Genomic DNA, 19353 nt, shown 5'->3' with positions numbered 1-19353 from the left:
ATTGAGCCAGTCTTGCATCCCTGGAAGAAACCTCACTTGTTATGGTGTATATATTGCTGAATTCTATTTGAAAGATTTTGTTAAGGATTTCTGTGTCTATAGTCATGAGAGATATTGGTCTGTAGTCCTCTCTCTCTCTCTCTCTCTCGGTACTGTCTGTCTGGTTTTGGTATCAGAGTAGTTCTAGATAAAATTAATTGGGAAGTGCTCCTTCCATTTCTACTTTCTATGAGAGATTGTGTAGAATTGACATTTATTCCTCTTTAAATGCTTGGCAAAATTCTCCAATGAAAACATCTGGGCCTGGAGATTTCTTTTTTAGGAGTTTTAAATTACAAACTCAATTTCCTTAATAGTTGCAGGGCTATTCAAATTATCTATTTCATATTGTTGTTTATATGTGATAGTTTGTAGTTTTTGAGGAACTGGTTCATTTCATCTTTGTCGAATTCGTACGTGTAGATGTTCTACACGTAGATGTTCCAAGTGTTCTTTTATTAAACTTTTGAAGTCTGCAGGGTCTATAGTGGTTTCCTCCATGTCATCCCTGAATTTTGTAATTTGCATTTTCTCTCTTTTTTTCTTTGTCATTCTTGCTAGAGGTTTGTCAACTGCATTGATCTTTTCAAAGAATCAGCTTTTGGTTTCTTTTATTTTCTCTATTGTTTTTCTGTTTTCAATCTTCATTGATTTCTACTTCTTACAATTTCTTCCCTTTTGTTTGCTTTGGGTTTATTCTTTTATTTTTCGAATATCTTAAGGTAGGAGCTTAGATGATTGATCTGAGACTGTTTCTTTTTCCTAATGTCAGCATTTAGTGCTATAAGTTTTCCTCTTAGCTGTGCTTTAGCTGTGTCTCACACATTTTAATATGTTGTAGTTTCACTCAATATATTTTTAAAATTTCCCTTGAGACTTCCTCTTTGAACCATGGATTATTTTAAGTCTGTTGTTTAGTATCCAAGTATTTGTTCCAAGTGTTTGTTATCCTTCTGTTATTGGTTTCTAGTTTTATTCCAGTGTGGTCAGAGAACACACTCTGTATGATTTCAATTCTTTTTGATCTGAGGTTTGTTTTATGGCTCAGAATATGAGTGTATCTTGATGTATGTTTCTCAGGTATTTGAAAGGAATGTGTATTCTGCTGTTGATGGGTGGAGCCCTCTATAAACATCAATTAAATCCTATTGGTTGATGGTGTTGTTGAATTCTTCTATATCTTTGCTGATTTTCTGTACAGTTGTTCTATCAGTTTTTGAGAGAGGGGTGTTGAGACCTCCAAGTATAATTGTGGATTTGTCTATTTCTCCTTTCATTTCTATCAGTTTTTGCTTCACATGTTTTGAAACTCTGCTGTTTGGTGCATACACTTTGCAGGTCTGCTGTTTAGGATTTCTATGCCTTCTTAGTAGATTGACCCCTTTGTTATTATGTAATGTCTCTCTCTGTCCTCGGTAATTTTTCTTCTCTGAAGTCTACTTTATCTGATATTAATATAGCCCTGGCTGCTTTCTCTTGATTAATATTTGCATGCTAGACCTTTTTCCATCCCTTTACTTTTAACCTACCTGTATCATTATATTTGAATTGAGTTTCTTATAGACAGACAGCATATAGTTTGGTCATTAAAAAAATCTATTCTGGGGAGTTCCCTGGTGGTCCAGTGGTTAGGACTCAGCGCTTTCACTGCCATGGCCCGTGTTCAATCCCTGGTCGGGGAGCTAAGATCCTGCAAACCGTGCAGTACAGCCAAAAAAAAAAAAAAAAAAAAAAAACTGTTCTGCCAATCTTTTTCTTTTAACTGGTACATTTAATCCATTAACAGTAGGGAGCAATACCTAATAACTGCTGGGAGGGGGTGAAAGTCCTGGCTCCCTGCCTTAAAAGAATGGCTAAAGGAAGTTCTTTAAACAGAAGGGAAATGATAAAAGAAGGAATCTTGGAAATTTGTGACCAATAGTAGATGAAAAAATGCAGCATTCCATCAGGCTGAGTTAGATCTTCAAAGTAAGGGCAGAGATTAGGATGTGTTCATTCTTGGGTCACTGTATAGCAATATGTGCCCAGCTAAGTGCAGACTGGCTGGGAGAGCCCCACAGCCACAAGAGAGAATGTGGAGGAGAGGATGGCAGTTTATAAGACACTATCTGCAAATAATGTGCAAGGTCTAATGGGAGAACCGACACGCCAACAAATAATCACAGTGCAATTTGTACGGTGCAATGAGATAAGGATTGTCAAACTAATTAACATGGGGACTTCCCTGGTGGCACAGTGGTTGGGAATCCACCTGCCAATGCAGGGTACACGGGTTGGAGCCCTTGTCCGGGAAGATCCCACATGCCACAGAGCAATGAAGCCCATGCACCACAACTACTGAGCCTGCAGTCTAGAGCCCACGAGCTGCAACTACTGAGCCCGTGTGCCGCAACTACTGAAGCCCGCGTGCCTAGAGCCTGTGCTCCACAACAAGAGAAGCCACCGCAATGAGAAGCCCGCGCACAGCAACCAAGTGTAGCCCCCGCTCGCCACAACTAGAAAACAAAAAGAAAGTCAGTGCGCAGCATCAAAGATCCAACACAGACAAATAAATTTTTTTTAAAAAAATTAAAAATAAATAAAAGAAAAGCTACTTTAAAAAAAAATTAACATTTATATTATGACTTGGCATTAAGGAAGCACTTATTGCTCGAAGTCCAATCGTCTTAACTTACATCCCAGGTCTTCCATGATGTTTTAGATTGACTTTCCCTGGAAACAGGCCTTGAGATAAAAAATTTGAAAGTATATAATATATTGTGGAAGTGATCTGAGGAGACACCGGTAAGAAATGGGGAAGTGAGACAGGGAAGGGAAGGCAACAAATAAGGGTGTTTTATTAGGCAAGTTGCCACTGTGGGCAACTGAGCTTAGTCCTGTTGGGGGACCTCTAGGAAGTGATGGTTGAACGTATGTCTCAGAGTTAACACAACACAAGGGGCAAGGGAGCAGGGGTATTTATATACCAATTCCAGTCAGTCATGGGCTAATGGATGCTGGGGTACGGGAGGGATGCCCTTCCTCTCTGCTGTGTATAAGGGCAGAGTGGGCCACCAGAGAGACCCTTCAAGAGATGCAGATGCTGGCAGGCTGGGATACAATGGTAAGGCCTGAGGGCTTATGAGTGGGGCACTGACAACATCAGCTTCACTGGACCAGGTTGCAGCCTATTTTTCCAGCCGACTTACCCAACCAAACACACTGGGCCACTCTGTGCTTTCCTGAATAACGTAAGAGACAATCCCTAGCTCACTTCAGGCCGTCAAGTGGTAATTTCCTTCCATCTCCTCAATGCTGTTTCCTCTACAAAAGCATCCCTCTCTGTCCCAGTCTATCCCTTCAAAATTCTATTTGCCAAATGAGACCCCAAATGCCAAAATGCTTCTTCCCTTTGGTGAGAATGTTGAGATTTTCCATGGGATGTTGGTGATTTCCTCCATGCTCCCAAACAGTAGCAGACCACCCCTGCCTTTGGAGGACACTGGCATATTTTGTTTGTTCCCCTACAGTACTCGTTTACAATTGTAACATATTTACTGATGTTCTTAGCTCTCTACAGGACTGTAGGCTCCTGGAGGTCAGGAGTTAAGTGTAAATATCTTTGCAGAAGTGAAGGACTCAGCAAACATTTGTGGACTATGGCACGAACGTTGCCAGACACCCTTTGCCTAGGCTCCAGTAACAGTGGTATATATACAGGAAGAGGGCAAGACATGCAAGCCTGCAGGACTTTTGTCTGTAGTTCCACATAGCTACCAGTAGATGGCAACAGTCACTTACCATCTTTCCAAGACTCTTGTTACCTCTTCCCTGCCAAGGGGCCAATTTGCAGAGAAGTCCATTCTATGAGTCTTTACTGAGGATCTACCTGAGATCCAGGGTCACACACAGGCACTGGAGGAGGAAGGCAAAGGAGAGATATGAGAAAAGGAAGACTTGGCTCAGTCTTCAGAGGGTACAGTTCAGGGATTGGGGGTCTGGGGAGGGTGGGAAGGAAATGCACACAAAGCAATTAAGACCCCCTACAAGATACGGGACCTGTGGGAGCTTGAGTGGAGACACAATCTCCTTGGGCCTCAGTTTCTTCATTCATAAAATCAGAAGGTTAGAATAGATGCTAAAAGAGAGATCACCATGTGCAGATCTAGCTCTGCAAGGTTTCGTGAAGGAGACTGGGGCTGGGTCCAGAAAGATGGGCAGGGTTTGGTAAGGGAGAGGCAATTGTAGAAATAAACATCTTTGTCCATGCTGCACCTGGTTCTTTCCATTCAGTCCTTTCTTCTTCTCAGCCACTTTCACAGGCTCTGTGCTAGACACTCTGTTAGGTGCTGGGGGCCCTGAGGCGGGGGAGGGGTGACACATAAAAGTGGCAAAGACTTTCCCTGATTCCTAGGAGTTCATGGTCTAACAGAGGACTGACATGCCAACAAATATTTACAGTGAAATTTGTACAGTACCATGTGATGAGAATTGTCAAAATAGCTAACATTGATATACCTATTGCCTTATCATTTAAAAAACACATCTAGAGTATTCCTCAATCCTGTGAGGTAAGGAAGACAAGGATTCCCATTTTCAAGGAAGCAGAAGTAGAAACATGAAGTACTGGGGTTGAGGTCACACTTCTGGGAGTGGTGGAGCGCAGGCTATCACCAGTTTCTCCAGATCCATATCCTGTGGTTTTGTCTACTTCCTCATGCTGCAATAAGACCCCGCTGGTCAGCTACAAAATCGAAAATCTTGGCTCTCAGACCAGAACATCAGAAATATCCTCCTTTACTCTTTAATAATTAGGGAACAAACAAACCTCTTGGTCCCTTGAGGGAAATCCTGGGCTACTTGGGTAACACATACTCCCAGAGTGACTGCCAGGGGCTGGTGTCCTTGCCCTGTCCCATGGTTACTGGCTCTCCAGGGACCCTCAAACTCAACCCAGGCTGATGGGAATCTCATGAGACACTTGTCCCTCCCTGCTGAGCCCCTGACATCAGCAGTGAGTCACTCAGTCTCCAGTTCCATTTGGTCAAAAAAGGAGTATACTCATGTAGGACCCTGGAGATCCAATGGTTGATGCCCCCAAAGAGACTTCCAGAAGGCCTCTCAGGTCCCCTTCTACGCTGAACTTTTAAGTCTCAAAATCTCAAGTTTTAGTCCTGGTTTGAGCTCAGTCACTCCATCTTTGGGGACCTTTAATTTATAACTTAGTTTTTAAATTTATAATAATCCCTCTCATTTGCATGTAATTTTAAAACCGATAACATGTTCCCACATCCTCATGATATTTTTTCATTCTTTACAACTCTGTTAGGAAATTTTTCCCTCTAATTTAGAGATAAAAAAAACTAAGGCTCCAAAAATTTATAACTAGCTCAAGTGGCAGAGCTTGAATTCAACAGATACTTGATTTATTCAATCAGTAAATATTTATTACGAACCACTGGATGACCAGGTGCTATTTGAGAATATGGAGGCCAACAAATTATGCTCCCTAGCCTGTGGCAATCATGTTCTAGCAAAAAATTTAGACACAGTAATATATTATTATGTTGCAATGTAATAAGTGCTACAGTGGAATGTTAAGGAAAGTAAGAACAGTGATTGGGTAGCTTCTATATGCTAAGCCCTGCATAAAGGGCTTGGTCACAACGTCCTTTGAGATCAGACAGGATAAATTAAGTTATGCTGCAGAACAAATAAGCCCAAATCTCAGTTTATGTCCCACTCTAACATGGGTGGTCAAGAAGCTTTGCTCACATGGTCACTCAGGGATCCAGGCCAACTGAGGTTCCATCTTGAGCACGCTTTTGTGATTGCAACAACAGGATAAAATGAACTCTGAACCAGCAGCTAAATGTTGTGGCCCATAGTGACACCTGTCCATTCATTGTACAGATCCCCCTACAAGACCTCAGTCAACCATAAGGGGGCCTGGAAGTTGTCTTCCTTGTGCCCAGAAAGAAAGGAAAAAAATATTGGTGAGGACTGAAGTCAAATAGAGAAAGCAATGCAGTATCTATAGCATACCATTCGCTCTATCAGATTCTGATTCTATGGGAACTCTTTTACAACTCTGCAAGGTGCAGGTAACTGATAGACACGTGAATTCTGTTCCATCCGACAGAAGTTCAATTAAGCGCACTCTCTCTTTGTGGAAAAACCAGTTTGCCTCTATTTGCATATTCATTTCAGTATTCTTGATCTGTAAAGGTGTCTGTTTCTCTTTTGAACCAGTCATAACATCTGCCTGGTTCCCTTATTATGAGTAAAATAAAATCTTTACCGTGTGTTCATTTTTATACCTGTATGAAGCCATGATTTTGCCTTTTTCTGAAAATTATCTTTCAGTAATATACTTTAGAGATGAGGAAAGAGGTTCAGAGAGGTTAAGAAACTTGCCCAAAGTCACCAGCTAACAAGTGACAGAGGTGGGAATTCCTATCCCTTCTCTCTATCCTCAGAACCAGGACATGGCAGAAGGTAGGGTTCATTCACTATCAGGATTGAAGAAGACTGGTGTTTACACTGCGTCTTGGCAAGCAGAGAAGAGCACATGCAGAAACATCGGGAGCTGGGAAGGGCAGGGTGTGTTTGGAAAACACACAGAGCACCACAAGGGAAGGTTGCAGGGGAGCAGAAAGCGTAGGCTGGAATTGTGAAAAGACTCAAACACCCAGGTCAGGTCTGGACTCGACTGTGTGAACAACAGGGAGCATTTTGTGGATTTTAAGTAGGAGAGTAAATGATCAAATCTGTATTTTAGGAAACCGTGCCTGACGTTTGTATGGAGAACAGGCTGGGAACACGATCAAAAGCAGGGATGCACCCGTGTTCATAACAACATCATTCACAATAGCCAAAAGGTGGAAATGACCCAGATGCCCATCAACCACTGAATGGATACCCAAAATGTGGAATATACATGCAATAGAATATTATTCAGCCTTAAAAGGGCCACATGCTGATACATGCTACAACACGGAGAAGCATTATGCCAAACGAAAGAAGCCGGACAGAAAAGGATAAATATTGTATGATTGACTTATATAAGGTACCTAGAAGAGGCAAATTCATAGAGATGGAAAGTAGAAGAGAGGTTACTGAGGACCAGGAGGGAGGAGTAGTGAGTTATTGTTTAATGGGTTCAGAGTTTCTGTTTGTCTTGCTGGAAAAGTTCTGGAAATGGATAGTGGTGGTGGTCACATGACATTGTGAAGGTACTTAATGCCACTGAATTGGACCCTTAAAAATGGTTAAAATGATACATTTTATGTTATGTAACATATTTTACCACAATGAAAAATCATTTTTTAAAACTTGAGAGGACTTCCCTGGTGGCGCAGTGGTTAAGAATCCTCCTGGCAATGCAGGGGACACAGGTTCGAGCCCTGGTCCGGGAAGATCCCACATGCCGCGGGGAGCAAGCAAGCCCGTGCACCACAACTACTGAGCCCTCATGCCACAACTACTGAGCCCGCACGCCTAGAGCCCGTGCTCCACAACAAGAGAAGCCACTGCAAGGAGAAGCCCGCGCACTGCAAGGAAGAGTAGCCCCTGCTCTCCACAACTAGAGAAAGCTCACGCGCAGCAATGCAGACCCAATGCAGCCAAAAATAAATAAATAAATTTATATTTTTTAAAAAAATGGTGGGGAGTCCACGTGAGAAATGCCGAGGGCCGCACACAGGCAGGACGGCAGTGGGCGGTATGGGGAGAGATAAACTCCCGAATCACCCAGAGCTCAGATCCAGAGGCTGCTGTTCCCATCTGGATCCTCTTCAGGGTTCACATGCTTTGATTCTATTCTAAAATTGTCTGCTTCTGTTATGCTACTGCTATGAATTATCTAATACATCTTTTTTTTTTAACATCTTTATTGGAGTATAATTGCTTTACAATGGTGTGTTAGTTTCTGCTTTATAACAAATTGAATCAGTTATACATATACATATGTCCCCATATCTCTTCCCTCTTGCATCTCCCTCCCTCCCACCCTCCCTATCCCACCCCTCTAGGTGGTCACAAAGCACTGAGCTGATCTCCCTGTGCTATGCAGCTGCTTCCCACTAGCTATCTATTTTACGTTTGGTAGCGTTTATATGTCCATGCCACTCTCTCACTTTGTCCCAGCTTACCCTTCCCCCTCCCCGTGTCCTCAAGTCCATTCTCTAGTAGGTCTGCATCTTTATTCCCATCCTGCACCTAGGTTCTTCATGACCTTTTTTTTTTTTTAGATTCCATATATATGTGTTAGCATACGGTATTTGTTTTTCTCTTTCTGACTTATTTCACTCTGTATGACAGTCTCTAAGTCCATCCACCTCACTACAAATAACCCAGTTTTGTTCCTTTTTATGGCTGAGTAATATTCCATTGTATATATGTGCCACATCTTCTTTATCCATTCATCTGTTGATGGACACTTAGGTTTCTTCCATGTCCTGGCTATTGTAAATAGAGCTGCAATGAACATTTTGGTACATGACTCTTTTTGAATTATGGTTTTCTCAGGGTATATGCCCAGTAGTGGGATTGCTGGGTTGTAAGGTAGTTCTATTTTTAGTTTTTTAAGGAACCTCCATACTGTTCTCCATAGTGGCTGTATCAATTTACATTCCCACCAACAGTGCAAGAGGGTTCCCTTTTCTCCACACCCTCTCCAGCATTTACTGTTTGTAGATTTTTTGATGATGGCCATTCTGATCAGTGTGAGATGATATCTCATTGTAGTTTTGATTTGCATTTCTCTAATGATTAATGATGTTGAGCATTCTTTCATGTGTCTGTTGGCAATCTGTATATCTTCTTTGGAGAAATGTCTATTTAGGTCTTCTGCCCATTTTTGGATTAGGTTGTTTTTTTTTTGATATTGAGCTGCATGAGCTGCTTGTAAATTTTGGAGATTAATCCTTTGTCAGTTGCTTCATTTGCAAATATTTTCTCCCAGTCTGAGGGTTGTCTTTTGGTCTTGTTTATGGTTTCCTTTGCTGTGCGAAAGCTTTGAAGTTTCATTAGGTCCCATTTGTTTATTTTTGTTTTTATTTCCATTTCTCTAGGAGGTGGGTCAGAAAAGATCTTGCTGTGATTTATGTCATAGAGTGTTCTGCCTACGCTCTCCTCTAAGAGTTTGATGGTGTCTGGCCTTACATTTCGGCCTTTAATCCATTTTGAGTTTATTTTGGTGTATGTTGTTAGGGAGTGTTCTAATTTCATTCTTTTACATGTAGCTGTCCAATTATCTAATACATCTTTGATATAGTGCCTCGGCTAATGTCTGACATACAGTAAATACTTAATACCAATGTATTGTAGGAAGGAAGGAAGGAATTAAAAAACCAGAACTGCACAGCAGTGGCTCTCAGCAGACGCGGCAGAGAGGGGGTGGCATCATAGAATCACAGGGAAGCTTTTACTACATAAACTTGCTCCTGCCCTTCAAGGAATCCTGTCCCAGCACCACGCCCAAATTCCAATGCAGTCTCAGGTGGGATGGAGGCTGGGGGATAAGCAATCAGGTGAGGTGGACTCCTGGCAGGTGAGAAACCCAGGCATACAGATGGATTGGGGGCTTGGTAGACACTGGGACCCTGAAACAGAGAAGAGAGAAGCTGTGGATGGAGAGATAGGAGCCCAGGATTGGCCAGAGTGGGGTTGGATCCTTAGAAACCAATCACAGTTCTTCTTTCCTCTACCTCCCTGCTCTGGTCCTTAATGACCTTGCCTCCTCCATTATTAGCCACTGTTTCAGCTGAAGCTGTGACTCTGCAGGTCCATTAAGGCTCTCCTGGGGCTGTCAGGCTCCACCAAGTGCATTAGAGTGGAGAGGGTGCGGGCAGAGAGGCACCACTCACCCACCCGCCTGCCCGTCCGCTCCCCACCCCTCCCCCCAACCAGGAACCCCAGCAAATTCAAGGAGCTTGACTAAGGACGTCTGCACCAAGCAGGTCCCCAGCGTCCTACATAATAATTCCTCCCGCGTGCGAAGCAGTTTTCTCATTCCGGGACGTTCTGCACGTGATCTGCACGCTGCAGGCAGCAGAGCCGGCGGCTGGGAGCTCGGGCTTGGACTTAGGCTGCCTGGCTCGGAGCCCAGAACCACCACTTATCACTTTGCGGATCTAAGATAAGTTCCTGAGCCTGAACTCTCCATTAACCCCAGTTTCCTTACCAGGAAAGTGGAGATTGTAGTGATACTAAGCTCAAGGAGTCGCCCTGAAGTCTAAATGAGGTAATGCATTAAAAGCTGAGAGGGCAGGGCCGGGTCTATGGTCAGTGATTAACTATGTCAGTTGCTGCAGCGGGGTCTTCTGTTGTCTTTATTATTGTTACAATGAGGAAGTTGGACAAGATGATCTCAGGGGCTAATATTCTGTTCATTCATTAAATGTTTATTGAGCATGTACTGTATGCAAAGCACTCTTCTAGAGGCTGAGGATACAGCTGTGAAAGAGAAAAATCTCTGCCTTCATGTTTGTAGGGGGAGGGGAGCTATATGATAAGCAATAAACATAATAAATAAGTAAACTAGATAGTACATTGGAAGGTAAGAGCTCTGAAAGAGTAGAAGTGGTGGGAGGTGCTCAGCAAAAGCCTCAATGAGAAGGTGACCTCTGAGCAAAGACTTGAAGGAGGTGAGGGCCTGAGCTCTGCAGGTATCTGAAGGAAGAATGTTCCAGGGATGGGCAATAGCCAGTGCAAAGGGCCTGAGGTAGAAGTGTGCCTGGCTTTGTTAGAGGAGATAGTATAATGAAAGAGAAGTGAATGAAGTGAAGAAGAATAGCAGGTGATATCAGAGAGATAATGGGGGACAAAGCATGTAGGGTCTTGTGGCTTATTGTCAAGACCTTGGCTCTTACTGTGCACTGGTACGAAATTGAATCTGAGAGACAGTTTTGGGTGAAGCAGAAAAGAATAGCTTTATTGCTGTACCAGGCAAAGGGGGCCACAGTAGGCTAATGCCCGCAAAACTGTGTGTCTGTTGCAACCTGGGGATGAGGGTGGGGGTGTGTGTGTGTGAGGAGTCTTATAGCCCAGGGGCGGGGTTTTTGATAAGGATCAACAACCTTGTGTTGTGTGCCTGCAGGGCCCACATTCCTTCAATCCAGAGATCACCTGGCATCAGTTGGTGATGGGCAAACTGTGACCTTCTCTCTGGAGTGAAGAATGCTTCATCTAGTAGCTAACATCTTCCATTTGTTGGGGGTTTTAGTTCTGCATAAGAGCTCAAAGATATTGTTATGTGTATCCCTTGAGGGGGAACCAGGACCCTGCCCCAACGCTGCACTATTGTATCTTGACTTCTCCTCCCTTGTCTCTGCATCGCCTCCCTTCCCTGTTTAGCAACTGTTTGAACCTGCCCTTTGGAACTCAGGGAAGGTCATGGAGGCTGAATGAAGTCTATTTCCTACACACAAGAAACAGGGGACACAGGAAGCCTTTTGTGCCCAGGAGCCCCACAGTGTCCTGCTCGGTTTCATTGCTAAGAGAGGGATGGGGGACTGTGGCAGCGGGGGCAATGAAGAGGTGGTAGACTCAAAGGATTGCAGACCCCACGGAACTGGAGTCAGGTTCTAGAGGCGGAAGGTGGAAGGATAAGAGGTGGTGGTCAGTGAGTGGAAAGCACAGAATCGAGTGATTGATATCTATGAAGTCAAGGGTATGAACTTGGGAATGGGTGGCTGGGATTGGGTGGAGGACAAGGAACTGAGAACCGGGGATGCGGGAGGATGATTTGCGTGCAAACGGAAATCACCAGGAATCAAGATGGAGTAATGTTGGTGAGAGTGATAGTAAGCCAGGAAGCTAGAATCATCAATGTTTTAAAATGCAGGTTTTATTATTACTCAGGTATGGCAAGGCTGACAGATCGGGAGACGACTGCCATTGAAAAAGTAGTTTGTTATACTCACAGATCCCATCAGGAGGCAGAGGGAGAAAGGAAAATGGCAAGAGCCTTTGTTGTGGTTTTAATGGGCGAGGCAGGGTCAATAGGTTTAGGATTGGCTCCTTTGGATAATTTCAGTGGGCTCTGGGGTATGATAGGGCCATCCCTAGTTGTCTGGTACCTGGCCCAGGGGTGATTAGGGCAGGTGGGTAGTGGCCTGGAATGAGCACTCCATAAAGAAGGTGGTTAAGGTTTGCATATGAAAGGTACACTCCCAGGGAAGTTGCCATCTCTAGGAATTAGCTGACCTGGGACGGGTGGTCCCAAGGGAAGTTTCCAGACCCAACATCTCCTTCCTTGTATGCTACAGATGCCTGAAACTCCTTTAAGAGAGGACAGAACCTCCCATCCCACAGCCATTATGAAAGCAAGGACTCTCCCTTGATGCTCATTGGCCACTTTTATTGTGAGTCCTCTTTCATGTGGAATTCCCTGGAGGTCCAGTGGTTACGACTCCAAGCTTCCACTGCAGGGGGCCTGGGTTCGATCCCTGATTGGGGAACTAAGATCCTGCAAGCCACCAGGTGTGGCCAAAAAAAAAAAAAAAAAGAATCTGATCTGAGTTCCCTAAGTAGAACTAGCAGACATTTGTTGTACCTGGGCCCTTTTCTCTTCCCAACAGCACCCCTCTCCCAATAAGGACAACCTCAGAGGGAGGGTAAACCCAAAGTACCTGCCCATTAAGACAGAAAACTGTCAAAGGGACACCTTTGACATCCTTTCTCTAACTATCCTGCTCAGCCTGACCTAAGCTCAGATACTCTCTCCCAAGATTTTGAATCTTGAGCAAGTGCTTGAAGGCTGAAGAAGAAAGGGATGGATCCACCAGAAAGGTCTACTATAAGACCTATCATGTAGCTCCAGCTTCTGTGCTGTGTTGGTTGTCTACTGCTGTGTAACAAATTGCCCCAAAAAGTAAATAGTAACAGTATATATTCATTATCTCACAGTTGGGAATTCAGGAGTAGATTAGCTAGGTGTTTCCAGCTTATGGTTTCCCATGGTTTCATCCAACGTGCCCCCAGGGGCTGCAGTCATCTGAAAGCTCGAATGCAGCTGCAGGATGGGCTCCCAAGGTGATTCATTCACACATATGGCTATTGGCAGAAGTCCTTAGTTCCTTGCCTTGTGGGCCTCTCCCTGGGCCGTTTGAATGTCCTCATGTCATGGCAGCTGGCTTCCCTGCAGTGAGCTGCAGTGCCTTTCACCACCTAGTCCCCAAATTCACACTCTGTCACTTCTGCTTTGTTCTATTCATTAGAAGCCAATCACTATGTCCAGCCCACATTCAAGAGGAGGAGAATTAGGCTCCACCCCTTAAAGTGTGGATTAAAGATTTTGTGAACATAACTTGAAGTCACTGATGAGTCCTTTGTAGCTATCATGGTTTTCCCATTTGCAAGCCTTATTCTCCTGCCTGCCCTGCCTGCATAGCAGGGCTGGCTTTGCTTCATGGACCTATGACCTGTGTGTGCAGTTTTACAAGGCTTTGCACTTGGAAGGGACCCCTACTTTGTTCAATGCTCTGCTGTTGTCTTGAAATTCTTGATACTTTTTGAAAAAGGGACCCTGCGTTTTCATTTGGCACCGGCCTCTCCAAATTATGTAACTAGTCCTGCCAAATAGTCTTCCTATAAATTCCCTTGTGTTTGAATGAGTCAGAATTATTAACTCTTTCCTTCTTTCTTCTTCCTCCCTCCTTCTTTCCTTCTTTCTTCCTTTCTTTCTTCCTTCCTTCGTTTTTCTTTCTTTCTTTCTTTCTCTTTCTTTTCTTTCTTTCCTTCCTTCATTCCTTCCTTCCCCCTCTCTCCCTCCCTCCTTTCCTCCTTCTTTCCTCTTTTTCTTTCTTTCTTTCTTTCTTTCTTTCTTTCTTTCTTTCCTTCTTTCTTTCTTTCTTTCTTTCTACTAAAGCTCTATGATAGAGTAACTTTTCCCATTCATATTTGTATGCAGTCTAGACCAGCATGTAGAGACACTGAGCCAGCGTTTCTTGATGAATGCAAACTGACAGAAATGTAAATTATATATCAGATCCTAAGAACAGTTTCTGATTATGTTTTTCTTAAGGGGAAAGATAGTATCCTCTGTGGTCATCCCTATGTCTCTGGACATGGATAGCAAGTGGTCATTAAATATTTAACTGAAAAAAAGAACAGACAAGAAAGGAAAATGAAAACCCAGATATGTCTAATTCCAAAGCTCATGCTCTTTTCTCTATACCATTCTATTTCAAGTGATTCATATTGCTTTAGAATCTGTGGCATTTGTGTGTCTATGGCCCTGTATTATTTGTCAGGCTGACAATACCTTGCCACCAGACTGCAAGTTCCATGCAGGCAAGGACCACGTCTGTCTCTCTGCCTGTGTAGTCCTCCTGCACAAAATCAGCCATGGACATTAGCTGAATGAATGAGAAATGGGATTGGAGCCACAGGATAAGAGGCAATATGAAAACACAAGCAAAGTTCTGTTCTCCTGAGTTTCTCAACTGAACATATTTTTACAGGTATGTAAGTCCCTGGAAAGGAGGTTATATCCTCACATTAGAGGGAGAGGGTTAAGTGTTCTGAGTAGCAGGTGTGTTAGTCTACTCAGGCTGCCATAACGAAGTGCCACAGACCCGGTGGCTTAAACCACACAAATTTATGTTCTCACAGTTCTGGAGACTAAAAGTTCAAGATCAAGGTGTCAGCAAGTTGGTTCCTTTTGACACCTCTCTCCTTGGCTTGTAGATGGTCACCTCCTCCTTGTGTCCTCACATGGCCTTCCCTCTATGTATGTTTCGGTGTCCTAATCACCTCTTCTTATAAGGACAACTGTCATTGGATTAAGGCCCACCCCAATGACCTCATTTAATTTAATTACCTCTCTAAAGACCCTTATCTCCAAATACAGTTACATTCTAAGGAACTGAGGGTTTGGACTTCAACACATGAATTTGGGTGGACGCATTTAGCCCATAACAGCCCATTGCTGCTAAATGATGGAGAGATGGGTGGGGGCAAAGGCTGCCAAACAGGTCCTGTCATATGGTCAGGAGCACAGAGATGTGGTCCTGGAAAGGACAAAAGAGTCTTTCAAGGAAATGGTTTTGTAGGGGAACTTGCTTCATCCCAGAGTGTAACTGAGAACTTGGGATCACCCTTGGCCCTATTTTCCATGTGCCCTGCCACCCACCATGGCCCTGCTTACTGCCGCCTATAGAAGCCCTCCACCCTCTCTTACTCACTACTGCTGGAGTCTGGCTGGCTCCTTCAGTTCTTCCTGAAAATGACCTTAGCAGCCCTTTTTATTGGTTGGAGACCATTAGAAACTACAGAGAAAAAAGTGTTACTCAAGAAAGGCTATGTTTCCCCATAATCAAGAAAACTGATGGGTATTGTAAAATGGAACCCTGGGCAAATAAGGATGGAAGTTTGGTCCAAACACCGTATCAGAAAGAAGTCTTTCCCTAGTCTACACGTGTTAGGTATCCAGATTGCAAAATTCACAGTCAGATGAAATGTACCTGTTTTTCCATAAGCGAGCTGGAGTTCTCCTTTGAGCTCCTGGTCTTCCAGAGGGCAGAGCCCATCTCCAGCAGTTCAGGGTCTCATGGTGCCTTTCTCCAGGGGACCTTATAGTGCTAAGGAATGGGGGGGGGAGCCATCAGGTCCTTGGTTGTCAGCATCTGTCCACACTGACACCCCCAAGACATCCTTGTGCACTCTGTGCCCTCAAAGCACGGTCCCCACAAGTCGATGCCAGCTCCCTGGGCCACTGCCCACAGCTCTTGGGTTCATGGGAGACGTTCTGACTTCTCTGGTTTGAGGATGGGAAAGGCTGATCTTTCCTCTGTTCTTTCCTGTCTACTGTTTATGGCATAACTGTGCCCTTCCAGGCTTTGGAAACTCAAACTCTAGGCTTCTGTAACCCCAAAGCATTTCTTTCTGCTTTTCTGCTGTATCTCTCTTCCCCTGAGGCAGTAAATGCCACTGGGTAAGGGGCAAGGGAATATACTGTGGGAAGCGTGGTGAGGGGGGAGCAGACCTCAGTGACGTATTGCAAAAATATTGGGTTGGTCAAGAAGTTCGTTCAGGTTTTAACATCTAACGGAAAAACCTGAACAAATTTTTGGCCAACTCAGTATTATCCTGCCACACCCCTAGTCACAGATTTCTCCCTTCAGGGAATTTTTCTTCTGATTTTGCTCTGGGCTATCTCACGTCCAGTGTGAATGGCCCCATCAACTCTCACCCCCAGTTCTTTGTCTCCTCCTTTCCCGGAGGTGATACCCGGTCCCACTTTAGAATCTCACTGCCAGATGGGGAACCTCATCTTCCCTGCAGAAATCCTTTCCCAATCCTACCCTTCTCTGGACACAGCCTAAGTGTCTTCCACCTGTCTCCTCTCTCATGGCCTTGGACTCCACTCTGTGCTTTCGTGGCAGCCTGCATCTCTGCATACCTGTAGCCCCTCGTCATCTTTCCATTTTTCTGCTCCTCCGCATTTCTCCACCTTCATTTTTCCTGACACATGATTTGGATTAGTGCCATAGAGCCACAGTGACAACTTCCCCTGCTCGTGTTTAGTTCACTTCTCAACTCACTGCAAGTTAGCATCTGTGTCGTAAAGCATTGACCTTACCCAAGGAGAGGGCTGGCTTTGCCTTCAGCTCCTGGGTGGTGATCTCAAAGCCCTTTGAGCATTCTGTCTGATAAGAGCATCTCTGTTTACCTGGGGGCCTTGGCCACACTGGACAGTCTAACAGTGTGATTTATCATGGGGGCTTGGGGCCACACAGTATCAGCTTGACCTTTGGAGGGGATGGAGACTAAAGGGCAACCACCATGTCTATGTGATGGAGCTTCATTAAAATTCCACACACAAGGCTTGGGGATGGGGGGCTTCCCTGGTTGGCGATACTCCATGCATATTGTCACATGTCATTGCTGGAAGAAGTTAGCACTGCCCACACCTCCACTGGGAGGGAAAACTGGAAGCTCCAAGTGCAGAGCCCTCCTGATTTCGATCTGTGTCCTTTCACTGTAATAAACTGTAACCACAAGTCTAACAGCTTTCAGTGAATTCCGTGAGTCTTTCCAGTGAATTATCAAACCTTGGGGACCCCTGAACATTGCAGCATCCATACACGTACGCAAACTGCTGCATCAGAGGCACAACTTTCCACTTTCGAGGGCCTCTCCCATTCATCCTCTGTGACCTTTGACACTTTCATTGGACCGCTTTTTTCTTGCAATACTCTCCTGCCTGGGCTCTGATGGCACTGAGATCTGCTGGCCTCCCTTCTACTTCTCCATCCTCATTTTCTCAGTCTCCTTTTCCTTGACCATTTCTTGAGGATGCTTCTTATCACTTGTCCAAGTGATAACTAAACACGGTGGGGTGGAAGCTCAGACCCAGATCCTTGTTGTTGCAAATCCCTGACTTGGTCCCCTGCACTGTCCCCTTGCTCCTTAGTCATCCTGACCTGTGTGAATAATTTAAAACCAGGTAAACTTTAAATATGTATACTTAGTATATTCTAGATACATGTCCTTTATTGGATAAATGTTTTGAAAATATTTTCTCCCAGTGTGTGACTTGCTCCAAGTTTCTCTCTGTATCCTCCTCTCTTATCTCATCCAGGCCCACAGCTTCCCCTCTCATCTCTATGAGGGTGACACTCAGCTTACATCTACAGCTCTGACAGCCCTTCTGAGGTTCCAATAGCCTGATGGACATCTCTGTGTGGCATTTGAACCCCGGAGTGTCCACAAGTGAACTCATTATCTTTCCCTGAATGTATTCCTCATCTCGGTCAATGGCATTATTTTGCCAGTGCAGGAGAAGATCAGCTTGCCCTGCAGACACTTGACCCTGGTCCATCACTGGGGTCAATTCAGCACTGTCCCCCCACTCCTGGTTTGCAGGCTGCTTGTCCGGCTTTAGCTGGGGTTCCCATTTTGGCTTAATTCCTGTCTCCCTGGCTTCTGACTTGACACAGCCCCAGGCTCCAGGATCAGGTTCTGCCTTAGCTCCTGATTCAACCAGGATAGGTGCCCCATTCCAGCTTACCTGGCCTGGTCAGGTGTGGGGCACCCCAGACCATTCCTGGTAGGTCTCTGCTGCCCTGTTAGTGGTCACCACCCTTCTCTCCAATCTACCCTGACTCCCCTACAATACACACACACACACACACACACACACACACACACACACATACACAGAGTTAACATTTTGAGTACCGGCATGAACATTTCAAGATCTGGCAAAGCCTTTGGATGATAAAGTATAAGTCATCCCTGCATAACTAAGGAAAGTTTTCAGTCTTGGAGCTCCTACTGTGCACCAGCTGGTAATAAGCTGAGAGTCTGTTTTAACCAACATTAAAAGCACTTCTTGGGGTGTGTTTTGTTGTTTCTGTGTTTATCAACTATTATGTTTACATTTTCTTAATTTTATTTTCTAAATTAAAAGATCCATAAAAGCAATAATCTCTATCTCTATAAAACCCTATCTCCGGGACTTCCCTGGTGGCACAGTGGTTGAGAATCCGCCTGCCAATGCAGGGAACATGGGTTCGAGCCCTGGTCCAGGATGGTCCCCCATGCTGCGGAGCAGCTAAGCCTGTGCGCCGCAACTACTGAGCCTGTGCTCTAGAGCCCATGAGCCACAACTACTGAGCCCCCGCCTGCCACAACCACTGAAGCCCGCGTGCCTAGAGCCCGTGCTCCACAACAAAGACAAGCCACTGCTATGAGAAGCCTGCGCGCTGCAATGAAGAGTAGCCCCCGCTCACCGCAACTAGAGAAAGCCCACGTGCAACAACAAAGACCCAATGCAGCCAAAAATAAAATAAATAAACGTGTAAATGTATAAATAAGTAATAATACTTTTTTTAAAAAAAACCCTATCTCCATCTCATAACAAGTATTAGCAGCCTGGATTATGTCGTTTCATACCCTTTTCTGTGTTCATTCACATACAAAAGCTTATCTACAGCTCTATGCAAATTTTGTTTGCTTGTTTCTACCAAAGTAGAATCATTCTATACATATTACTTTGCAGCTTGCTTCTTCTCTTCCTCTTGACAATTTAACACAGACATTCTTATAATTCAGTAAATACAGATCTAACTCTACCTTTTTTTCTTATGTATTCTTCATGCACACATATGCACACATAGAGAGATATATGTTTTACGTTTGCATAAATGGGATCCAAGGGATTGAAACTGGGCCCTCGGCAGTGAAAGCACAGAGTCCTAACCACTAGACCGCCAGGGAATTCCCTCCAATTCTTCTTTAATCCCACAAATATCTGGAGAAATGTGGCACTCTCCTACCTCTATTCTATACCTTGCCTCCTTGTGTAGGATGTGTTTTTATTAA

The sequence above is a fragment of the Balaenoptera musculus genome, chromosome 15, assembly GCF_009873245.2.
Source record: "Balaenoptera musculus isolate JJ_BM4_2016_0621 chromosome 15, mBalMus1.pri.v3, whole genome shotgun sequence".
NCBI classification, from domain to species: Eukaryota; Metazoa; Chordata; class Mammalia; order Artiodactyla; family Balaenopteridae; genus Balaenoptera; species Balaenoptera musculus.
Note: the sequence above shows the minus strand (reverse complement) of the source record.